Below are 22,178 nucleotides of genomic sequence, written 5' to 3' on the forward strand. Positions count from 1 at the left end.
GTTCTGATTTCCTGGCAGGAATTGAGCTTGAAGATTTATTTGGTAGGTCAAAGCTGTGTTCCACAGTGCCACGGCTAATCTGCAAAGGGGGTATGAGTGTGTGCCCCCTTGCTTGTTTATATACCACATGACTGTGGTGTTGTCTGTCTTTATCAGTAGTTGTCCTGGATGAAGTAAGTCCTTGAAGGCTGTTAGGGCATTTTGGACAGCTAGCATCTCTTTCTGGTTGATATGTAGATGCATTTGATTTGGTGCCCATATGCCCTGAATGCATCTTCCTGCCATGCTGCGCCCCCCATGCATAATCTGATGCGTCTGTTAAGGTTTGGCTGGCAGAGGGTAGAGTGAAGGGCCGTCCCATGTTTTGGTGACAGGCCTTTGCTCACCATAGAAACTCCTGTTGCAGGCAGGGGATGAGAGGAATCATTGTTTCCAGACTGTGTGAATGTTGACTCCATAAACTTTTTAGGTACCATTGCAGTTTCCTCATATGCAGTCTTGCATATGGAATTAGTAGGATGCAGGATGCCATGAAGCCCAAAGCCTGCAGAATTTGTCTTGCAGAAGACAGTTTATGTTGCCATCAGTTTGAAATAAGTTATCAGTTGCCTTTGTCTGGCATGAGGTAAGCAATCTGGGCAGTTGTATGCAAGCTTGCACCCAGGAATGTTATCTTTTGAGATGGTACCAGCTGTGATTTCTTTTCGTTTATTGTGTACCCTAGGCATGCTAGAAGCCTTTTCAAAAATGCCAGGTGTCGTAGAAGAGTGTCTTTGTTCTCTGCTTGAATGAGACAGTCATCCAAGTAAGGATATATTTGAATAATACTTTGTCTGCAAAATGCAAATACTGGTGCCAGGCACTTTGTAAAGACCCTGGGAGCAGTAGATAAGCCAAAGGGCAGTGCAGAGAACTGGTAATGCATTAAGTCAGCCTTGAATCTGAGGTATCTTCTGCACGACTGTCTTATTGGGACATGCAGGTATGCCTCAAGTCTAAAGTCACCAGCCAAACATTCTTGCCCAGCATGGGCAGAAGCTGTTGCAAGGTGAGCATTTTGAATTTTGGAATGTCCAGGTATGTGTTCAAAATAAATAAATCCAGTATTGGCCGCCAGGCCTAACAGTCTCGAGTAAAAACCTTGTCCTTTTTCCTGTTCTGGTACTGTCTGAATGGCCCCCATATCCATGAGGGATGTAACCTGTTTCTGTGCCTCTGCCCATTGGTTTTTTGACAGGTCTGGCCATTTGTTATTGGCAGAGTGTGGAAATGGAATCTGTATCCCTGTGATACGATGTTCAGTACCCACTTGTCCTGGGTTATTAAATGCCAATTTTTTGCAAAAAGTGCTAATTTTCCCCCTATGGGAGCTGCCAACAGTTAAGTGCTTGGTGTAGGCAGAGGGAAGTCATTGGGATTGCTTTCTGTAGGTTTGCACTTTATCTCCTCCAGATTTGGAGGTGGATGCGCCCCATTGCTTTGACATGTATGAGTCTTGAGCCTGGTACCTGGAACCCTTAGGGCGTCTGGATTTGCCCCTTTGAGCTCTGACAGAGGAAAGGACCAATTTTTTGTAGGCCAGTGTCTACTCAATCTAGGTGGCTGCACTTGTAAGACATCTTTAACAGTTTGCATAGACTTAGCTTTGTCTTCCATTTTCTTTAAAACTTCTTCTGCCTTAATACCAAACAGAGAATCATGCTGTAAAGGTGCACCTGGCAATTTAGCTTTAACATGATCAGGCAAATTTTGTTCCTTTAACCAGGCATGCCTCCTAATCACAGATCCAGTAACTGTGGCCCTGCAGGAGGCCTCTAAAGAATCAAAACCACATTGCAAAGTATGCTTTCCTACTTGTTCAGCTGCATGCAATACTTCCTGCAATTCCTTATTTTCTGCACATTCTGAAATCAACATCATTTTCTGTTTCAGCAATCCCATAACATGTTGTTGGTACTTAAGCATATGAAAAGTACAGTTTTGTACCTACCATAAATGTAGATGTTCGAGGATCCACATTGCTGCAGTCATAACCTGTGGGTAGTCCACTGTCCTCGGTCGGCCCGAATACCAAAGAGTTAGGCTGGCGTCGGTCATGGCGCCCGGAGCTGACGTCAGTACGTAGTGGTACTTAAGCGCATGACCGACGCCATATCCTCAGTCTTTCTTGCCCCAGATGTCAGAAGGCCTTAAAAAAAGGAAAGGCCAGAGCCACAAAGGAGAAAATAACAATAATCCCTAAGGAACAATAACAACAACAACCACAACAACAAACAACCCAAACCATAGAGGGGAAGGAGGGGGGGGAATAGGACTGCAGCAATGTAGATCCTCGAACATCTACATTTATGGTAGGTACAAAACTGTACTATGTTCTTCGTCTCACATTGCTGCAGTCATAACCTGTGGGTAGAATCCCAAAGCAAAGGAAAAGGGAGGCTGGCAAACTAAAAAGCATTAGGGGCTGCTAACATGCCCTGTAAGACTGCAGTGGCAAACCCAGCCCTGGACTTGGAGTAAAGAGGGAGATGGTAATGCTTAGTAAAAGTGTGAACTGAACTCCAAGTAGCTGCTTCCAAAATATCCTTAGTAGCTACACCCCTCAAAAAAGCAGTAGATGTGGCAGTAGCCCTAGTGGAATGAGATCTAATCCCAGCAGGCACATTCTTCCCATGATGAGAATAACAAAAGGCAATACAATTAGCAATCCACTTTGAAATAGTCTGCTTAGAAACAGCTTTCCCTTGTGAACTCAAAGCAAAAGAAACAAATAACTGTCTGTCTGAACTCCTTAGTTCTGCTCAAATAGTAACGTAACTGCCTGTGTATATCCAAAGAATGCAAGATTTTTTCCCCCTTATTTTGGGGATCAGCATAAAAGGTAGGCAAATGGATAGACTGGTTCAAGGCCACATTAGCAATAACTTTTGGCATAAAAGTAGGGTTAGTACGCAAGGAAACTCTATCCTTATGGAATATCAGAAAGGGTTCAACTGCCATGAGAGCCTGCAATTCAGATACCCTTCTAGCAGAAGTAAGGGCCAACAAAAAGGCAGTCTTCCAAGACAAAAACTTCAAATCAGACGTAGCTGCAGGTTCAAAAGGAGGCAAAGTAAGCTTCTCCAACACAAAATTGAGATCCCAGGAAGGAGTAGGAGCTCTACGTGGGGGTCTTATATTTTTTGCCCCTCTAAGAAATTGCTTAAACAAAGGGTGAGAAAATAAAGGAGGGTCACAATCATAGTGAGCAGAAATGGCTGCTGCATGAACCTTCACAGAGGAAAATGACAAACCCTTGTCTAGTAATTCAGTAAGGTACTGCAGTATAAAACTCAAATTAGGTACCGAGACATCAAAGTCCTTTGTTGTGCTCCAAAGAAAAAATCTCCTCCATTTATCAGCATAAACCTTTCTAGTGCTGGGCCGTCTGGCTTCCAAAATGACATCCAAAACTGTTGAGGAAGCTGAGAACCCACAGGCTCTAAAACAGAATTGCCAGGCCGTTAGATGCAGGGACTGCACCGACATTGAGCAAATGACTGCTTGACTGGGACAACAAGTGAGGAAGCTGTGGCAAAGGCCAAGGAGGCTCCTGAATTAAACTCCTCAGCAGAGGATACCAGTGCTGTCTTGGCCAATCTGGTGCTATTAAAATCATGCAAGGCTTGTCCGCCTGACTTTCAAGAGTACCTTGGTAAGGAGAGGCAGCGGAGGAAAAGCATAGGCGTGAAGGTTGTTCCAACTGAAAGATAGAGCATCCACTTTCCAAGCTTTTGGGTGAAACATCTTTGTGCAAAATTTTGGTAGTTGGAAATTTAGAGGGGAAGCGAACAGATCTATGTCTGGAGTTCCCCAAGCCACTGTCAACTGTTGGAATACTTGAGGATCCAATTTCCACTCGTGGGGATCCACAATTTGTCTGCTCAATACATCTGCTAGGGAATTCTGTGCCCCTGGCAGAAACCGTGCTTGAAGAGTGATGTGCAAACTCAGAGCAGTCTCCCACAATATCATAGCTTGTCTGCAAAGAGGGTAAGAATGGGTTCCCCCCTGCTTGTTGATGTACCACATGACTGTAGTGTTGTCTGTTCGTATCAACACCTGTCCTGGCTGAAGTAGGCCCTTGAAAGCCATCAGGGCAAACTGGACTGCTAACATCTCCTACATGTTGATATGCAAATGCTGTAATCTGGGAGGCCACGTGTCTTGAATCCATTTCCCATTGAAGTGTGCTCCCCAAGCCAGGTCTGAGGCATCCGTCGTTATGATCTGACTCGCCTCTGGTCGGGTCACAGAGAGTCCCTTGTTTAGGTGACATTCCTGTGCCCACCACAAGAATTCCTTTTGGATGCAAGGTATTATGTGAATGACAGTGTCCAAATCGTGGCAGTGTTGAGTCCATACACTTTTGAGATACCATTGTAGCTTCCTCATATGCAGTTTGGCATTGGGAAGTACCAGAATGCAAGATGCCATGAACCCCAAGGCTTGAAGGACTGTCCTTGCAGTCAGCCTGGACAGTACTGATAATTGCTGGAAGTATAGATGAAGAGTTCTTTGTTTGTCCGGGGTCAGAAAAGCCATCTGAGAGGCTGTATTCAGTCTCACACGCAGAAAGCACATGTCCTGAGAGGGTACTAGACTGGACTTTGTTTCGTTCACAGAATACCCTAGGCACCTTAAAACTGCCATTACATACTGCAGATGTTGAAGTCTTTGTCTTGAGCAAGAATCAGGCAATAGTCCAGATAAGGATAAATTTGTATTCCCCTCAGTCTTAAGAAAGCTATTACAGGAGCCAGAACTTTTGTGAACACCCTGGGCGCAGTACATAAACCAAAGGGCAATGCAGAGAACTGATAATGAGAAGTACCAGCCCGAAAACGCAGGAATCTCCTGCAGCTGGGCCGGATAGGAATGTGAAGATAGGCCTCTGAGATCCAGAATTACCATCCAGTGATTTTTGCCTAGCAGAGGCAGAAGTTGCTGTAATGTTAACATCTTGAACTTTGGAATGTCTAGGTATGTATTGAGAATGGACAAATCCAGAATTGGCCTCCAAGTGTTTCCTTTCTTTGGCACTAGGAATAGACGAGAATAAAACCCTAGGCCTTCTTCTGACGGAGGTACCACCTGGATTGCCCCATCTGTAAAAGCAAGAAATTTGTTCCTGAGCCTCCAGCCTTTGCTGAGGAGGTACATCTGGCATGCCTTTGAAAGGAGGAAAAGTGTGAAAATAAAGCTTGTAGCCTTGATTTATTATGTCCAACACCCATTTGTCCTGGGTGACCAAATGCCAATTTTGTTTGAAAAGTGCCAACTTTCCTCCTAGAGGAGCTGCCAGAAAAGAAGGATCTGGCAGCTGAAGATACAGGTCATTGGGTCTGTTTACGAAAAGGCTGACCCCTGCCCTCACCAGAAGATTGTGCAGGAGAACTCCAAGTCCTAGGTCTGAAAGAGCCCTGAGCGTGAGCCCTGCCCCTACCACGTCTAGACATGCCCTTAGACTGAAAATCCGAAGAAGGGTAAGACCATCCTCTTGCAGGCCAATTCCTGCTAAACTTAGGGGGCTGCACTTGCAAAAATTCCTTAACCGTCTGCATAGACTTAGCTTTGTCTTCCATCTTTTTCAAAACTGACTCCACAGGGGAACCAAAAAGAACTTCAGATTGAACAGGAGCATCCAAAATCCGAGCTTTAACATGTTCTGACAAATTTTGATCCTTAATCCAGGCATGTCTACGAATAACTGAACCAGTAGCAGCCACCCTGGAAGAAGCCTGAAGGGCATCAAAGCCACACTGCAAGGAATGTTTACCAACTTGATCTGAAGCATGAACCAAGTCCTGCAATTCCTTACACTCTATACCCTCAGATAGAGCATCTACCTTAGATTTTAACTGACCTAACAGAAAGTTCTGATACTTCAGCATATGAAATTGGCAATTTAAAGCCCTCGTAGCTAACATAGAAGAGGTGTACACTTTTTTACCCCACCTGTCCAACGCTCTAGAATCTTTATCCAAAGGAACTGGATTCTTAACCACAGAAGCCCTGACACCTTTAGGCCCTTGAATAATAGTTCCCGGGTCAGCTCTAGGACTCTTATACAAATATTTATGTGCCTCTGGAACTCTGTAATACCTGTCTGGCTTGACAGGGGCAGGGGGTAAAGAATCAGGATTAAGAGAAGCTTCAGAAAAAACATCCTGAACAACATCTAAAACAGGGGGAATAGCCAAAGGTCTATGTTGTGGCAAAACAAAACTCCTAAGCCTCTTACGAGAATCTGAAAATCCTGACCTTCCCACTTGAAATGCTCCCTCATGGAATGCAAGGTTTCAGAAAAGGAAAAATCCTCTGGAGGAGAAGCAGAAGGACAGGAATCCTCTGCATCTGAATCTGAATAGGGAGGAAAATCCTGAATATCCTCAGCTGAGGACTCAGAGTAGTCAGAGGAATGCTCCATACCCTCTAAATCTGTCTCCACCCTAGGCCTCTTCTCTGGAGGGGGCATAGAACCCCTGATCAAAGTAATCAAATCCTCTGCCATTTTCAACACATGTTTTTTAGGAACAGAGCCCGAAGAACTAGGGCTATGGCCCATACCAGAAAGACCAGGCCTAGCCTTAGCAGGGCCTTTAGAGACTGAAGTAGAAGGCCTAATAACCTTTTAAGGATGGAACCACATAAACTTGAGAAGCACCCTCGGCCTGGCCTAACTCCTGAGAGGCCAACTCCTGTAACAGTAAAGGTTCCCCCTTCAACCGTAGATTCCATAGAACCGGTGTCTGCAACGGACGACTCATCCGGTTTTGACCTTAAAGATTTATCTTTTCGCTTTTTTGCGGTAGCGGGCGGAGGATCCGACGGCATGTTGTAGTTACACCGCTTACCGAAAACTAACCTAGCACAGTCTAATCTGCGTTTAATGGTGCGCTTATTAAATCTAGCGCAAAAGCGACACCCGACTACGTCATGCTCAGGCCCCAAGCAAGGAATACAGAGAGAACGATAGTCCCTATGAAGTATCTGTTTCCCACAAGAAATACAATTATTAACTTTTTCTGACATCCGGATTAACTGAGGCAGGAAAAGACAAAAATTTTCCCCAACGGGGTACTTAGCCCAACTTGGTCTTCGGTCTGAAACTCTAAAATTGAAAATTTCAGAACGCCGAATGGCACTTGCAAACGCTGCTTCTGCTTCGGACCACGCGGCAAGAAAGACTGAGGATATGGCGTCGGTCATGCGCTTAAGTACCACTACGTACTGACGTCAGCTCCGGGCGCCATGACCGACGCCAGCCTAACTCTTTGGTATTCGGGCCGACCGAGGACAGCGGACTACCCACAGGTTATGACTGCAGCAATGTGAGACGAAGAACATTTGACAGTTTACAGCCCTAATTGCCAAGGTTACAGATGTATAAACCTTTTTTCCCCCATCTGTCCAGCGCCCTTGAATCTGTGGGAGGGGGTAGGGTTTTTTTGCTGTTGAGGCCTTAACTCCCTTTGGACCCTGTGAAATAGTTTCAGGATCAGCAGCAGGGTTACTAAATAAAAATTTATGAGAGTCAGGGACCCTAACATCATCCACAATGTCTAGCACAGGGGGAATGGCTAAAGGCTTGTGCTGAGGGAGAAGGAAGAAATCCCTGGAGCCTCTTTTTTGATTCTGAGAAGTCTTGACTCTCCCAGTGAAAATGCTCCCTCAAAGTATGCAAGGTTTCTCCAAATGAATAATCCTCAGGAGGAGATGCAGATGGAATAGACTCTTCAGCATCAGAATCCTCACAGGGAGGTAAAGATAATTCCTGATCAGAAGAGGAACAAGAAATAGAAACCTGGTCTGAAGATTCATAGTCAGTGTCTTGCCTAGGCCTCTTATCTGGAGGGGGATGGGTACCCCTGATCAAGGTAATAAGGTCTTCAGCCATTTGATCATCTGTTTTTTAGGCATAGAGGCCTGTGCACGTGACTCAGGCGTAGTTTTTTTTAGTTTTTGAAGGTGTCTTTGCCTTGGGTTTTGCAGCTTTCGTCGGTTTGATATAAAAATGTTGAGGTCTGAATACACCCTCAGAAGCCGGTGCCTGCTCAGGGGCTCCAGACCCATCAGAGGGACGGTCCAATACCTTGAGTATCTTGCGGCATGCCGGACTCCACATGGGTGTCGGTAGACGCCTGCAACTCGAAGGTAGCGGGTATCAGGGGCTGCAAAAGCACCTCACCGAGTACAGTCGAACCAGCAACTGGCTTAGGAGAAGCTTTGTCGTCTGTTTTGGATCACGACTGCCTTTCTCTGTCCTTTTCTTTGCGGTTTTTATGTACTCCGGTAGTCTGATTGCTATCCGACGACATCTCTGGGTTGTTAAATCTGTTTCAAAAATTCTTAGATGCAAAAATACACCGACGCTTAATAGTGCGTTGGTTAAATTTAGCACAAAACCGACAGCCAGGCACGTTTTGATCAGGGCCTAGGCAAGGAATACAATATAAATGGAAATCTTTATGAGGTATTTCCTTCCCACAAGTAATATAATTATTTACTTTTTCTGACATTGATAAAAAGCAAGAAAAAAAAGTTTCCCCGACAGGGTACTTACCTTTATTGAAGACTTTGGTTCTGAAACTCAAACGCAAATATTTCAGTAGTCGGCCGACCGGCACTTGCGAAATGCTTCTGCTTCTGGCACCGCGCAGCAAGAAAGACTAAAGAAAATGGCGTTGACTGCATGTTTTATACCCCTGATGACCTGACGTCATGGAAGAAGAGACAGCAACAGATGCAGGACCCAAGACTTTGGAATTCAGGCCGACTGAGGGCAACCTGCCAGCAGATTACCCCAAATGTAACGACTGCAGCAGTGAAACACGAAGAACATCAGTAAAGAAGCAGAATAAACTGAACCGGAAGTAAATTAAATCAAAAGATAGTGTACCAAACTGCAACATTCAAGAAGAAAAAAAAAACACAAAACATGGAAACAGAAGAGAAAGGAAGGAGCAGTCTAGGCAACTTCCTAAAAAAATATGTAGGTTTACGTAAGCTCAGCTTAAATACCCACCACAGCTAAAACAACATCTTCCCACTCTGCACTGGCTGACATACAAGATAATTCAAAATTAAATCACTACCACAACCTGCATGTTAACTTTTGAAAGTGCAAAACATTCAGTATACTCCCAAGTACTGTAAATAAAATCACAATGAGGCGACAAACATTGTTCCAGTACTGAAAAGATTTAATAAAGTAACTGCAGTCTGTTATTTTATTAAATCTTTTCAGTACCGGAACAGTGTTTGTCACCTCACTGTAATTTCATTTATAGTTTCCATTTTTCTTTGAGCTGCCTTCATTCTCCAACCGCTGTTTTTGTTTCTATACTCCCAAGTACTACCTTGGGTCACACATTTCAGAAAAAACTGTATTTGGCTCCTGTGAATTCAGCTGAATTATCACTTCAGTGACGTCAGAAAAAAAAAAAAAGGATTAACAGCTTGAAGAAATGCAATCCTACAAGAATGAATCCCCTCCCCCTGTCTCTTATCAGAGATGGAAAATGCTATTAGGTCAAGCTACTGAGTTGGGCCAATTGCACTCTACTACAGAAGGCTGCAGGTGTGTGTGTTTGGGGGGGGGGGGGTACACAAAATTAGTAATGCACTAAATTATTCCCAGACACCTGCATATGAAATTGTGGGGGGGCACCAGAACTAATCAGTGTAAATAGTAGCTAAACGGTGCTAGAATAGTACACTGGTATTCTCCGGGACAGATTTACATGAGCATTGCATTCTAAATGTGTAGAACACAAACCCACACATTTGTATCATTTTAATTTGGAACAGTAAATACTTCCGAGGTATGCATAATACATTAAAATCCAAAGCAAAAAGTACTAACAGCAGCAAGCACATTTAAAACTCCACAGGATCCCTTCAGCTAACAGATTTATACTGCAATCAAAACAATGGCAATATAGCTATTGAAGTGACACACTCATATTTTTGAAAATATCTGTAACATGCCCACAACAGCAAACAAGCTCTTCTAAAACAATAACCAATATTACACCTGTTGGAGACGGACCTTTGTTTGGTCATCACTCAAACTGTTGTACATAAACTAGAAAATAAAACACATCCCTGCAAAGACATCCAGCAAAGTGCGTGTTCTCAGAGTGCGGAACATACATGCACAAAAGCACCAAACTGTCAGTTTTTAAGAACTGCAGTGCATTTTCTCAGTCTAGTTCAGATGTAAAAAGGGCCTGAAACAAAAAAAGAGCAATGTTAGTCATTTAGTTACACCAGGCCAAAGTGACAGCGCAGCATGCCTACCTCCCAAGCAGAGCTGATGTCACCTTCACCTTGCACATTTCTCCCAGATCTAGCATAAAGGGGATATCCACATGTGCCATTTTCTGTTCTTTGCCTTCCTCTCCCCAATGACAGACAGAGGCCCATGTCTCACTTAGCTCCCAATGTCTGGCATTCATACCCTTCCTGAGATCTGTGACCAGCAATTTGAGACCGGAAGAAAGGATAAAGCCTGAACATGTATTCAATAAGGAAAAAAAAGGGGAATGGTTACCCAATCTGCAACCCCCCCCCCAAAAAAAAAATAACCACAAAAAAGAACAGCATGATGGAAGAACTTTGGACTACAAGAGTGGCCACCCTCAACATCTGCAATTATGTGATAACTCATCTGTTTTCTTTGTACAGGTCACTGCTGCAGTGACCAGTAGTTAAGGAAGATTTGCAAAGCTAACTCTCAAAGAGCCTGGGATGTTGCTACAAGTCATTAGAAACAGGAAGCGTGCCCTTCAGGGCAACTGAAGCAAACTCTACCCTTGCCTGAAAATCATAGCCAACCTGTACTTTAGTTTACAACCTCCCCAAGGTCCAGGTAGCAGTCTCAAAATGTCCTGAGAACTAGCTCCTCAGTATACTGACTGTGAAATCATTTGAAGATAAGGAAACCTTTCTTAGTTTCAAAGGACAAAATCAGTTTGACTTCCTAATCTGCAGTCCTTGTCTTAGTAGCCAAGTTACCTCTGCACAGTGAGAACATAGCCCCCACCCCCACACATAAGGGTTTAGATGAAGGCCTGGAAGCTGGATAACCCAATTCAGAGTCACTTCTGTTATGACTTTGGGCAAAAAGGAGGAGGAAGCACATAGATAATCAAGGAGCATTATCATCCTTTCACAACGATAAAGGCTTGCAATGGGGATACTGTACTGAGACAAAAGCTATCAAACTAAAATTCCCCAGGGCAAGCAATTCAGTGTGGCTGTAGCTGCTGGCTTAAATGACAGTAATGCCAGTCTTTCCAAATTAAAACTGAGATCCCAAGCTGGCAATACTGTTCAACCAGGAGGTCTAAGATGAAGCATGCTGTGTCGAGCCCGCTTTATTCATGCCAGTAATCAAGGAAACTATCTTCACCACACTCACCGGTGAGAGACCATCACTAACACAGGGATGGATTTGCACAATATTTTCAAATGGAGCTCACCGGTGAGAGACCATTACTAAAACACGGATGGATTTGCACAATATTTTCAAATGGAGCTCTCTGCATCAAGCACAATTTTCCCCAAGAGCACACTGGGAATACGCCTTCAGACCTGGGACTGGACCCTGTCTCTTCAGATCCAAACAAACCTCACTATGGAGCACTGCGTCTCAGTTCCAAGTAGTTGACACACCCACACCTGGGTATTATTTTCACACACGCACACTCCTGGGAAAGGCTGGCGCAGATTTACTAGTTGTGTCCCCTTATGCCCAGACAATTAGGTAACTATGCTGCCACCAGTCAGACACTATCAGGCGCTTAAGTTTCTGCGTTTTTTTTCAATACATTTTTGTTAGTTGTGTGTACGATTGGTGCAATTTGTCTTTTTATAACTCTTACAAGGGTAACCAATTATACTGAGTAAAATCAATGCTAATGTAAATGGTAGAGTGCAACCCAAGCAGCAAGGCTTTTTGGAGTGGCCATGGTATCAATAAAATAAGCACAAATACTGTCAAGGTGTTAAAAGTAATCTCTAAAACCCCAGTTACAATGAAAGGTATAAAAATATTTAATAAATAAAATAAAAAACATGAGAATACTAAATATCCAAGTGAAATAAACAAAGTTTCAGACTCAGGAGAAATTTAAACACAGTTGGACAAATTCAACCAGATGCAGAAAAAACACTACTTAACTAATTTCAGTGCATTTCCTGACTGTCTAAAGAATAACTGTTCCCTAGCTAACAATTAATACAGCAAGGCAAAATTAGATGCCAAGATGCTCACTTCCACAAGACAAGGTGATGTACTTCAAACTTCTGACTGTGATAATGGTTAGATTCTTATATCAGGTTACAAAGAAAACAAAACAAGCTGCTGTGAGAGTCCCATCTTCCCAGTGCCAGTTATAGAATGACATCACATTTCATCACTCGACTGTAGTACAGTATACACACACAACTTTTCTACGTAACAATTTAAAAAACTTACCCTTCCCTCTAGAATTCTTTGTTTAAACAAACATTTAAACAGTTACAACACTGTTGATACATTTTTAACATAAGCACCTGTACAAGTCAGTGTGACAGTCAAATGACAGTTATCCACAAAACTCCAGCTATCTATGCTGGCACATATCCACATGCACTTCCCCATTCTCCCTGGCACAGATGGCAACAACTCACATCACAGATGTTCTTTGGAATTAACTGGTGGTCTGGAGTTTAGGGAGAGCTCCAGAAAGAGGATGAAAGGTGCACATTCACTGAAATGTATACTAGGCCACAGAAAAGAGCCGAGAGATATTGAACCACAGGTACATTCATATGTAATGTGTAGGTTTCCCTTCTGGTACCAGAGGAAGTATTTTTGATAGGATTACTTTATACTTAGCATCTTGGCCTCACTCATGATTTTAAGGACAACCTTCAAAAAAGGCACACAAAGGGAAAAAGTACATCTTCCAAGCAGTCCAGGCTGGAATAAAGAAGGAGCCCTCTTCCTCCTCATTTCCGGGAGATTCACATGCTTTGGCAACATGTATGAGGTATCCTTTGTCAACTGTATCTATAGTAGGAGAACCTGTAGTGCTAGGCCAGAAGGGAGAAGTTGTTGTAATTTCTGGTCCCACCTCAATTTTCTGAATTATCCTCGGGAACAAGGAAATACAATGGACTTTTAATCCAGCAAGAAGGCATCCACTGCCCAAGCATTCCTCTGGTAAGCACTGGAACATTACATTTTTTTTTCTGTTTGGAGAAAAAGGTCACTCAACTCCCCACCTGTCCCCCATGCAACACCTACTTGTGTAGATCTGAAGTGCTCCTGCTTAGACTGGCTACCAAGTTGCTTTCCTGACGGAGTTACTAAGCTGCCTGTAGACACAGTCTGCCCTGCAGAATTTGTTCCCAAACTTGTGCGGGCAGCCTGCACAAATGAAAAGTCGGTCCTCCAACCATTCATGTACCACACTGCTGTGGTGTTCTGTAATCTAAAATGATCCTATGTGTTCCGCAAGAACCACTATACTTCATTCACACACTTCACCTCACTATTAGGAACCATCAACAACTACAGATACCAGGCAGTCCAGGATGCTCAGGGTGTTTTAGTCATCTATGGTTGGTCTGCTATATGTTTGGAACAAACCAATTCGGGACTGTCCCCTCTCCATAGGATGGAAGGCTCTGCAGAAGCTGGTATCCAGTAGGACCCCATCAAAAATACACTCAGAAAAACAGGTGATATTTGCCTGCTGAGGGAAAGTGTACGCACTAGGGTCCTCTGAATGTCTTGCATGGCTTGAGCCTAAAGCACATCTTCCACATCAACAGTAGATATGAATTCATCCGTTTCTGTAGTGTACAAATCACTGGGCAAAGGACAAGTAAAGTGAAAATTAGAATCCTCATTCACAAATCAAATATCTGTGTCCCTGAAAGATGGGAATATGGAGCTAGGAATACCCGAAATACAGGATACTGGCGATCCAGGAGACCGAGGGCTTAGCAATTGAAAGAGTGCCTCAAGCAGTAGCTTCTTGACTTTTGGCACCTTAAAAAAGTTTTTGAACATGTAGACAGGTCCCAAATGTCAGTCATTTCTTTGAACAAAGGACACCCTTACACAGGACCATTTTACTTCCTGGCTTGGAGGAAATCCCTCTACAGTAATCTGAATCAGCATGCCTACCAGAACTGGTACCACTTTTCCCTGGTGCTCTGGCAAATGAGGAAAACCCAGAGTTTTGTGATGAGTTGTTGATGAGGACTAGGGTGGGATGTTTGGAGAAGGGGTGAGGGAGGCTGGAATATTCACAGCTACTTCCTTGTGGAAGAAGTACCCCGAGGGCCCCCTGTCGCCCTCATCCTCATGCTGGTACATCATCTTCTGAAAAAATTTGTACTTTTTGGCAGAAATGAGATGGGGTAAACAAGCCAAAAGGACCTTTGTAGACATAGGTCATTTTTACTTGGCCAGTAGGATAGAACATGCATCTTACAGATTCCATGGTCATCTTATCATCCAGCTTTTTGTGCATACCTTATGCATGGAGTCCAAAGAACAGTCCCCTATCTAAGGGGCCAGTAAGGAGCTGAAGGTTTACATCCTCAGAGAGACGGGTCATCAGCCAATAGTGTTGCCTTAACACAGGTCCCATAACTGCAGTCCTAGGTGCTGCATCCATAGGATCTCACACCACTTCAATACACCTTTTCTCAATCAAATAGATGCAACAGGATTTGGGACAGCCATCTTACTGGCTTCATCCTAAATGCCACACAGCCTTCCAAAATGGTTTGTAGGTATTCTGACAATATTATGAGATACAGCTCTTGCAATTCATTACTCAAAGTTAGGGTGACTGAAGTATATGCCTTCTACCAATAGTTGTCAATCTAACTTTCCCCTTCCTAAATGGGACAGTTTTGCACCCAGAGGTCAGTCTCACTCTTCCAAGACTCTAGTCCTAATGTAAATGAATTTCTGAAGAATGTAAATTATCCTGAACCATACAGTCTTTGTGACAGCAGGAGGGCTCCAGCAGCAAATACACGTGGAAGGACCTTCCTGGAACAGAGAAATGGCTACTAGCACCAAGTTCCAGTCCCCGGAGTTCTACAACCCTTTGCTCCAATTTGGAGTCCATTTCCATTCACGAGAACATGTTCTATAAGGGAGTGTGCATCCGCAAAAGTAATGTCTCTGGAAGGAGATTCAGAAGCAGTCATCTCTTCACAGCTTAGAAGAGAAAAAGTACAGTTGTGTAAAATTTTACCATAACAGTAGATATCCTTCCATTCACTGTTGCAGTATTCTTTACTACAGAGATCCCTTGCCAAAAGCAGCCCCAATAAATAGGCAGTATAGCAAAGTTTTAGGTTTCAAGGATGTGGTACGTCACACGCATATCCCCCCCCCCCCATCACAGCTTAGGACATAAAGATGACATACAGACCTTAGAACTCAAAGGCCAAAGGAGGAACATGTGCATCTAGAAGGAAAAAAAGAAAAAGGAGTAAAGAGCAAGGGGAGGATGAAGGGGGTGAATACTGAAGCAGAGAAGGGAAGGACATCTAATGTTATAGTAAGATTACACACAACTGTACACACAACTGTACTATGTCTTTCCATATCACTGTTGCAGTATTCCCTACTAAAGTGAGGGTACTAAAAAGAGAGTACAAAAGCTCAAGAGAAAACTTGGAAGGAGGAAGGCCCAAAAAAGTAATCACAAAAGTCACACAAGATAGCCTGGCAAATTCAGCTCTTGCCCTGGAAACCACATCCAGTCTGTAGTGTTATGCTAAAGTACTAACAGAAGTCCAAGTAGCACCCTCAGGAATGGAAATGGGATCCAATACCTTAAAAAAAGCACCAGAAGTCACAACCAGTAGAATGGGCCTTTACAGAAGCAGAAAGGCTTTTCCCCATGAAAGGGATAACAAAAGAAAATGGCCTTAGAAACCCAAAAAGAAATAGTTTCCTTAGAAACAGGCAAACCTACAGATGTAGGATAAAAGGAAACAGCGTTGCTCAGACTTGGAAATGGCCCTAGTCTTACCTAAATAATACCCGAGGTGCCTATGTAAATCCAAGGTGTGAAGAATCTTCTCACTGCTTGAGAAGGGAAAGAAAAGTGGACGAATTAATAGGCTGATCAAGAGAGAATTCATTAGCCACCTTGGGCATAAAAGGATTACTACGAAGAGAAACCCTGTTCCTATATATAAAAACTGAAAAAGGTGGGACAGCCATAAATGCCTAAAGCTCAGACACTCTTCTAGCTGAAGGGCCAAAACAAGAACAGGTCTGCCATGTGCAATGCTGCAAGGAAGCTGAAGCTGTGGGCTCAAAAAGGAGACTGACTCAATTTTTCAACAACAAAATTAAAGGTCCCAGGAAAGAGGAACAGGCTTCCTGGGATACCTAATATGAAGGGCACCTTTAAGAAAATGTTTGACCTCATACCTAGAAGCCAAAGGAAGACTAGCAGAAATAGCTGAAATGTGAGCTTTAACTGAAAAGTATGCCAACCCAGCATGCAATTCACACAGAGAACCTAAGGAACTTCCACAAAGTTGATGCTGGTTATAAGCAAGACATCAGACAAAAATCGCTTACTTGGATAAATGAAATTTCCTGGCCTCCTGCAGAACCGAAGCACGTCCTGAGAAAAAAAAAAAAGTGCCTAAAAGGGAACACCACCTTATCATACACAGTTGTCAGTTGAAGAGTGAACAAGTGAGGATGGATCAGAGACCCACTGCCTTCTATGAGTAAGTCCACCCTTGTGGTGATTGCCTTTAATTAGGTGCAGAAGTGAGAACTAATGCTGTCTGGGCCAAAAGGGAATCGCCAACAAGACTTCTAGGACAGTCCTGTTCTATCTTGAACAGGACCCTCAGTGTGAGAGGACCGGGAGGAAGGCATAGAGAAACATCCCCTTCCAAGCCACAGGACTTGAGACTCTGATGCAAGACAGAGGAAGTTGTCTTTTCAGAGAGGATGCAAAAAGATACCAGTTGTGACACTACCAGCCCAGCTATCCAGAATTTTGTAAATAATTCTATATAATTTCTGAATATTGACATGATTTACACAGAACTGTAAGTTATGTACTGAGCTTCAAGAATGTAACCACAACATACCCTGCTGGAACACAGAAGATCAACTTACAAACCTTTAAGAAAATAAGTTGAAATTAATTGCTTTACAATGTGCTATAAAAAAGTGTGCCTGCTTGCTGCACTGAAACCATGGGTAGAGCTAGAAGTTTTTCTATTGTCTTGAAAGAAAAGTAATTACTAGGTTTAAAATGTAAAGCGTTTTACTCCTTTATGACTTCCTAGCAGCTGCACATCTGAGAGAGAGACGCATTTCTAACACACATGTTAAGCTCCTGTTTAGCATGGGAACTGAAGTCGGGTGATAAAGAGTGATGTCATCCAAGCTAACCCAGCAGTAACGTTTGATATTAACTTAAGAACTCAGAGAGAATGGGCATTTCGTCTTTGACCTGGAAACATCCACTCATCATCACATCTGCACTTGCCTGTAAGTAAGATGCAGGATATAGATATAGATAGGAATACAATAAAGATTAGTTAAGATGTTTTCTGCATTTATTAGAGGCTGACGGGAAATTTTAAAACATTGCAGGAAATTTTGAACTCTGAAGTAACTCTGTTTTCTGAGTATTGTCTTGTTCTTTTATTATTTATTCATTAGTATCATAGGAGGTTACTAGGTTATTGGCCATGAGGCCCTTATAAGCCTAAGTTTAGGCCATGTTCAAACAAATCAGCACCCGATGCCCCTGTACAGCAGGGACACTAGTGGAATCCCAAGGGTATATTTTCTGCTTCCAATACAGTTATCCAGGTCGTGCTTAAAAAGGGGTAAAGAGGTGCTTGTTGATGTTATAGACAGTACAGTTTTGTACCTACCATAAATGTAGATGTTGAGTGTTCACACTGCTGCAGTCATTACACTTGGGTTATCCTGCCGTCAGGTGGTCCCGCAGTCGGCCAGAGTTCCAAAGTCTTGGTCCGGCGTCAGTTGCTGTCGCTTCTTCCCGGAAGTCGGTCGCCAGGGGTATATAAGATGCATCCGACGCCATTTTCTTCAGTTTTTCTTGCCCCAGATGTCAGATGCCCCCAGTAGGTAGGCAATACATATTGCTAATAAAAAATGTACATATAAAATAAAAACAATACCTTCAGTTACAAGCAAATACACCACAAAGGTTGTATAGGATAGAAAGGTATATAAGTCCAGCTAGTTCAGAGGGGATAGAGGGAGGGTAACCTGGACTGCAGCAGTGTGAACACTCCAACATCTACATTTATGGTAGGTACAAACCTGTACTATGTTCATAGTGTTACACTGCTGCAGTCATTACACTTGGGTAGAATCCCAAAGCTAAGGTTGGGTGGCTGGTCTATAAAGAGTTAGGATTGGCTATGAGGCCCTGCAGAACTGCAGCGGCAAATCCTGCTCTGGATTTAGAGTAAAGAGGCAGGTAGTAATGCTTGGTAAAGGTGTGCACTGAACTCCAAGTTGCAGCCTCCAAAATTTCCTTTGTAGGTACTCCTCTGAGAAAGGCTGTTGGAAGTGGCTGTTGCCCTGGTGGAATGTGGCGTAATGTTAGTTGGGACTGATTTTCCATGCTGTCTGTAGAAGTAACGAATACAGTGTCCTATCCATTTGGATATAGTCTGCTTTGAGATAGCCTTGACCTGTGATCCTGCAGCATATGCTACAAACAGTTGCTCAGTTTTCCTGAAAGCTTTTGTGTTGTCCAAGTAGAAGTGTAGCTGCCTGTGTATGTCCAAAGAATTCAGAAGTTTCTCCCCTTTATTCTGGGGGTTTGGATAAAAAGTTGGCAAATGGATGGTTTGGCTAAGAGCCACACTAGATATCACCTTTGGCATAAAGGTAGGGATTGTCCTTAAAGTAACCCTGTCCTGATGAAAAATTATAAAAGGTTCCACTGCCATTAATGCCTGTAGCTCTGAGACTCTTCGTGCTGAAGTTACTGCCAAGAGCAGAGCCGTTTTCCATGATAAAAATTTTAGATTGGCTGTATTGGCTGGCTCAAAAGGTGGTAGGGTCAGTTTTTCCAAAACGAAATTTAGGTCCCAAGTTGGTGTTGGTGCTCTCCAGGGCAGTCTTATGTTTTTGGCCTCTCTGAAGTACTGCTTTAGCAAGGGATGAGAGAATAAAGGAAGATCCGTGTTGTAATGTGCTGAAAATGGCAGAGACGTGGATCTTAATTGAGGAGAAGGATAGGCCTCTGTCCAGCATCTCAGTTAAGTATTGCAAAATCTGAGGAATGTTTGGAACAAGAGGGTCAAGGCTTTGAGCCTGGTTCCAGGCGCAGAATCTCTTCCATTTTTCTGAGTAAGCTTTCCTGGTGCTAGGCCTCCTGACCTCCAAAATGACATCCATAACAGAGAGAGATCTGTTGCCTGTTTGACTAATGTATCTGCCATGCAGCCAGGTTTAGGGTTTTGAGCTGACCGTGCAGTATCTGATTGTTTTGTTGAGTCAGAAGGTGTGGAATTTGAGGCAAAATCCAAGGTGGGCCTTGAGCCAAGTTCCTTAAGATAGGGTACCAGTGCTGGCGTGGCCAGTCTGGAGCAATCAGGATCATCTGTGTTTTTTCTTGTCTGGCTTTTAGGAGTACCTTTGAAAGGAGAGGCAGTGGCAGGAAGGCATAAACTTTTAGGTTTTTCCAGCTGAACAAAAGTACATCCACTTTCCATGCATGTTTGTGATAAGTCCTTGTGTATAATTTTTGTAGTTGGCAATTCAGTGGGGAGGCAAAAAGATCTATGTCTGGGCATCCCCATTTTTGAGTTACCATGCTGAAGATTTGTGGATTCAATTTCCATTCATGAGGGTCCATGATATTTCTGCTTAGATAGTCTGCCAGAGTATTTTTCTTTCCTGGCAGGAATTGTGCTTGCAGGTGAACTTGATACTTTAGAGCTGTGTTCCACAAGGTCATGGCTTACCTGCATAGAGGATAAGAATGAGTGCCCCCTTGCTTGTTTATGTTCCACATTACTGTGGTGTTGTCTGTCTTTAGTAATAATTGTCCTAGATGCAGAAGGTCCTTGAAAGCAGTTAGGGCATTTTGAACAGCCAACATCTCTTTTTGATTGATGTGAAGATGCATCTCGTCTGTGGTCCACTTGCCCTGAATGCATTTTCCTGCCATGTGTGCTCCCCAGGCGTAATCCGAAGCATCTGTTAGAGTCTGCATGGCTGTAGGTTGGGTAAAAGACTGACCCTTGTTTAGGTGACATGCCTGTGCCCAACATCGAAACTCCTGTTGTAGGCAGGGAATCATTGGTATTACTGCTTCTAAACTGTGAGAGTGCTGAGTCCAAACACTTTTTAGGTACCATTGTAATTTCCTCATATGCAGTCTGGCATATGGTATTAGTAGTATTCAGGATGCCATGAATCCCAGGGCCTGCAGAATTTTTCTTGCAGGGAGATGGGACTTTTTTTGCCAGTAATTGAAAATATTGAGTTAGTTGTACTTGTTTTCTGGTGTGAGGTAAGCCATCTGGGCCGTTGTATTTAAGCAAGCACCCAAGAATATAATCTGTTGCGAGGGCACTAGTTTTAACTTCTTTTCGTTTACCGTGTACCCTAAAGAAATTAGCAACCTTTTTGCAAACGCCAGATGCTGTAGAAGAATGTCTTTTGTCTCTGCTTGAATGAGGCAGTCATCCAGGTATGGATATATTTGAATTCCTTTTTGTCTGCAAAATGCAATTACTGGTGCCAGGCACTTTGTGAAGACCCTGGGCACAGTAGATAAGCCAAAGGGCAGTGCAGAGGATTGGTAGTGCATTGTACCAGCTTTGAATCTGAGGTATCTTCTGCAATTTTGTCTGATAGGGACATGCAGGTATGCCTCTGAGGTCCAGAGTAACAAGCAAAGCCTTCTTGCCCAGCATGGGTAGAAGCTGCTGTAATGTCAACATTTTGAATTTTGGAATATCCAGGTAAGCATTCAGAATTGAAAGGTCTAGTATGGGCCTCCCGGCCTTGCCCTTCCTGGGGACCAGGAAGAGTCTTGAGTAAAATCCTTGTCCTTGTTCCTGTTGTGGTACTTTTTGAATAGCTCTCATGTCCATGAGGGCTGAAATTTGTTTTTGTGCCTCTGCCCATTGATTTTGTGGCAGGTCTGGCACTCCTTTTAGCCTTGGTAAAGTATGAAAGTGGAACCTGTAACCTTGAGACACAATATTCAGAACCCATTTGTCTTGGGTGATTGTTTGCCAGTTTTGAGAAAAAAGTGCTAGTTTTCCCCCTAAGGGGGCTGCCAAAGGGACGTGCTTGGCGTAGGAAGGGGAAAGTCATTGTGACTGTTTCCTGTAAGGTTGAGACTTGTCGTCACCTCCTTTTGGGGTTGAGGTGCCCCACTGTCGTCTGTTTGAGCCTTGGGGTTGAGATCTGCCTCTTGGGCATCTGTATCTGCCTCTCTGTGGCCTGACACTGGAAAGGACCAATTCTTTGTTGGCCAATTTCTGCTAAACCGAGGTGGCTGTACCTGTAAGAAATCCTTGACCGTTTGCATAGATTTAGCTTTATCCTCCATTTTCTTTAACATCTCTTCTGCCTTAACACCAAACAAGGTATCATGCTGTAAAGGAGCATCCAATAATTTTGCCTTAACATGATCAGGTAAACTCTGTTTTTTTTAAACAAGCATGTCTTTGAATCACAGAACCTGTAACTGCGGCTCTACAAGAGGCCTCTAAAGAATCAAAACCACATTGCAGAGTACGTTTTCCCACCTGTTCAACTGCATACAATAAATCCTGCATTTCTTTACAATCAGGAGCTTCTGAGCTTGCAAGCATTTTCTGTTTTAACTGAGCCATTAAATATTGTTGGTACTTAAACATGTGAAACTGGCAATTTAAAGCTCTTACTGCTAAAGTTGCAGAAGTGTATACTCTCTTCCCCCATCTATCCAAAGCTCTGGAATCTCTGTCAGAGTGTACTGGATTTTTTGCAATGGAAGCCTTAACCCCTTTTGGACCCTGGGAAATAGTTTCTGGATCAGCAGAAGGGTTTTTGTAAAGAAACTTGAGAGTCAGGGACTCTATAATAC

At 43.3% G+C, this 22,178-nt stretch overlaps 1 long non-coding RNA gene across 1 annotated transcript in view; it reads right to left on the reverse strand.

The window, feature by feature from the left end:
* Positions 1–22,178, reverse strand: part of LOC122802930 — a 244,649-nt gene that overhangs the window by 64,715 nt on the left and 157,756 nt on the right. The gene's annotated exons all lie outside the window — the stretch shown is intronic.

Source organism: Protopterus annectens, chromosome 5.part0 (genome assembly GCF_019279795.1).
Source record: "Protopterus annectens isolate FY-2018-M chromosome 5.part0, PAN1.0, whole genome shotgun sequence".
In the NCBI taxonomy this organism is placed as follows: domain Eukaryota; kingdom Metazoa; phylum Chordata; order Ceratodontiformes; family Protopteridae; genus Protopterus; species Protopterus annectens.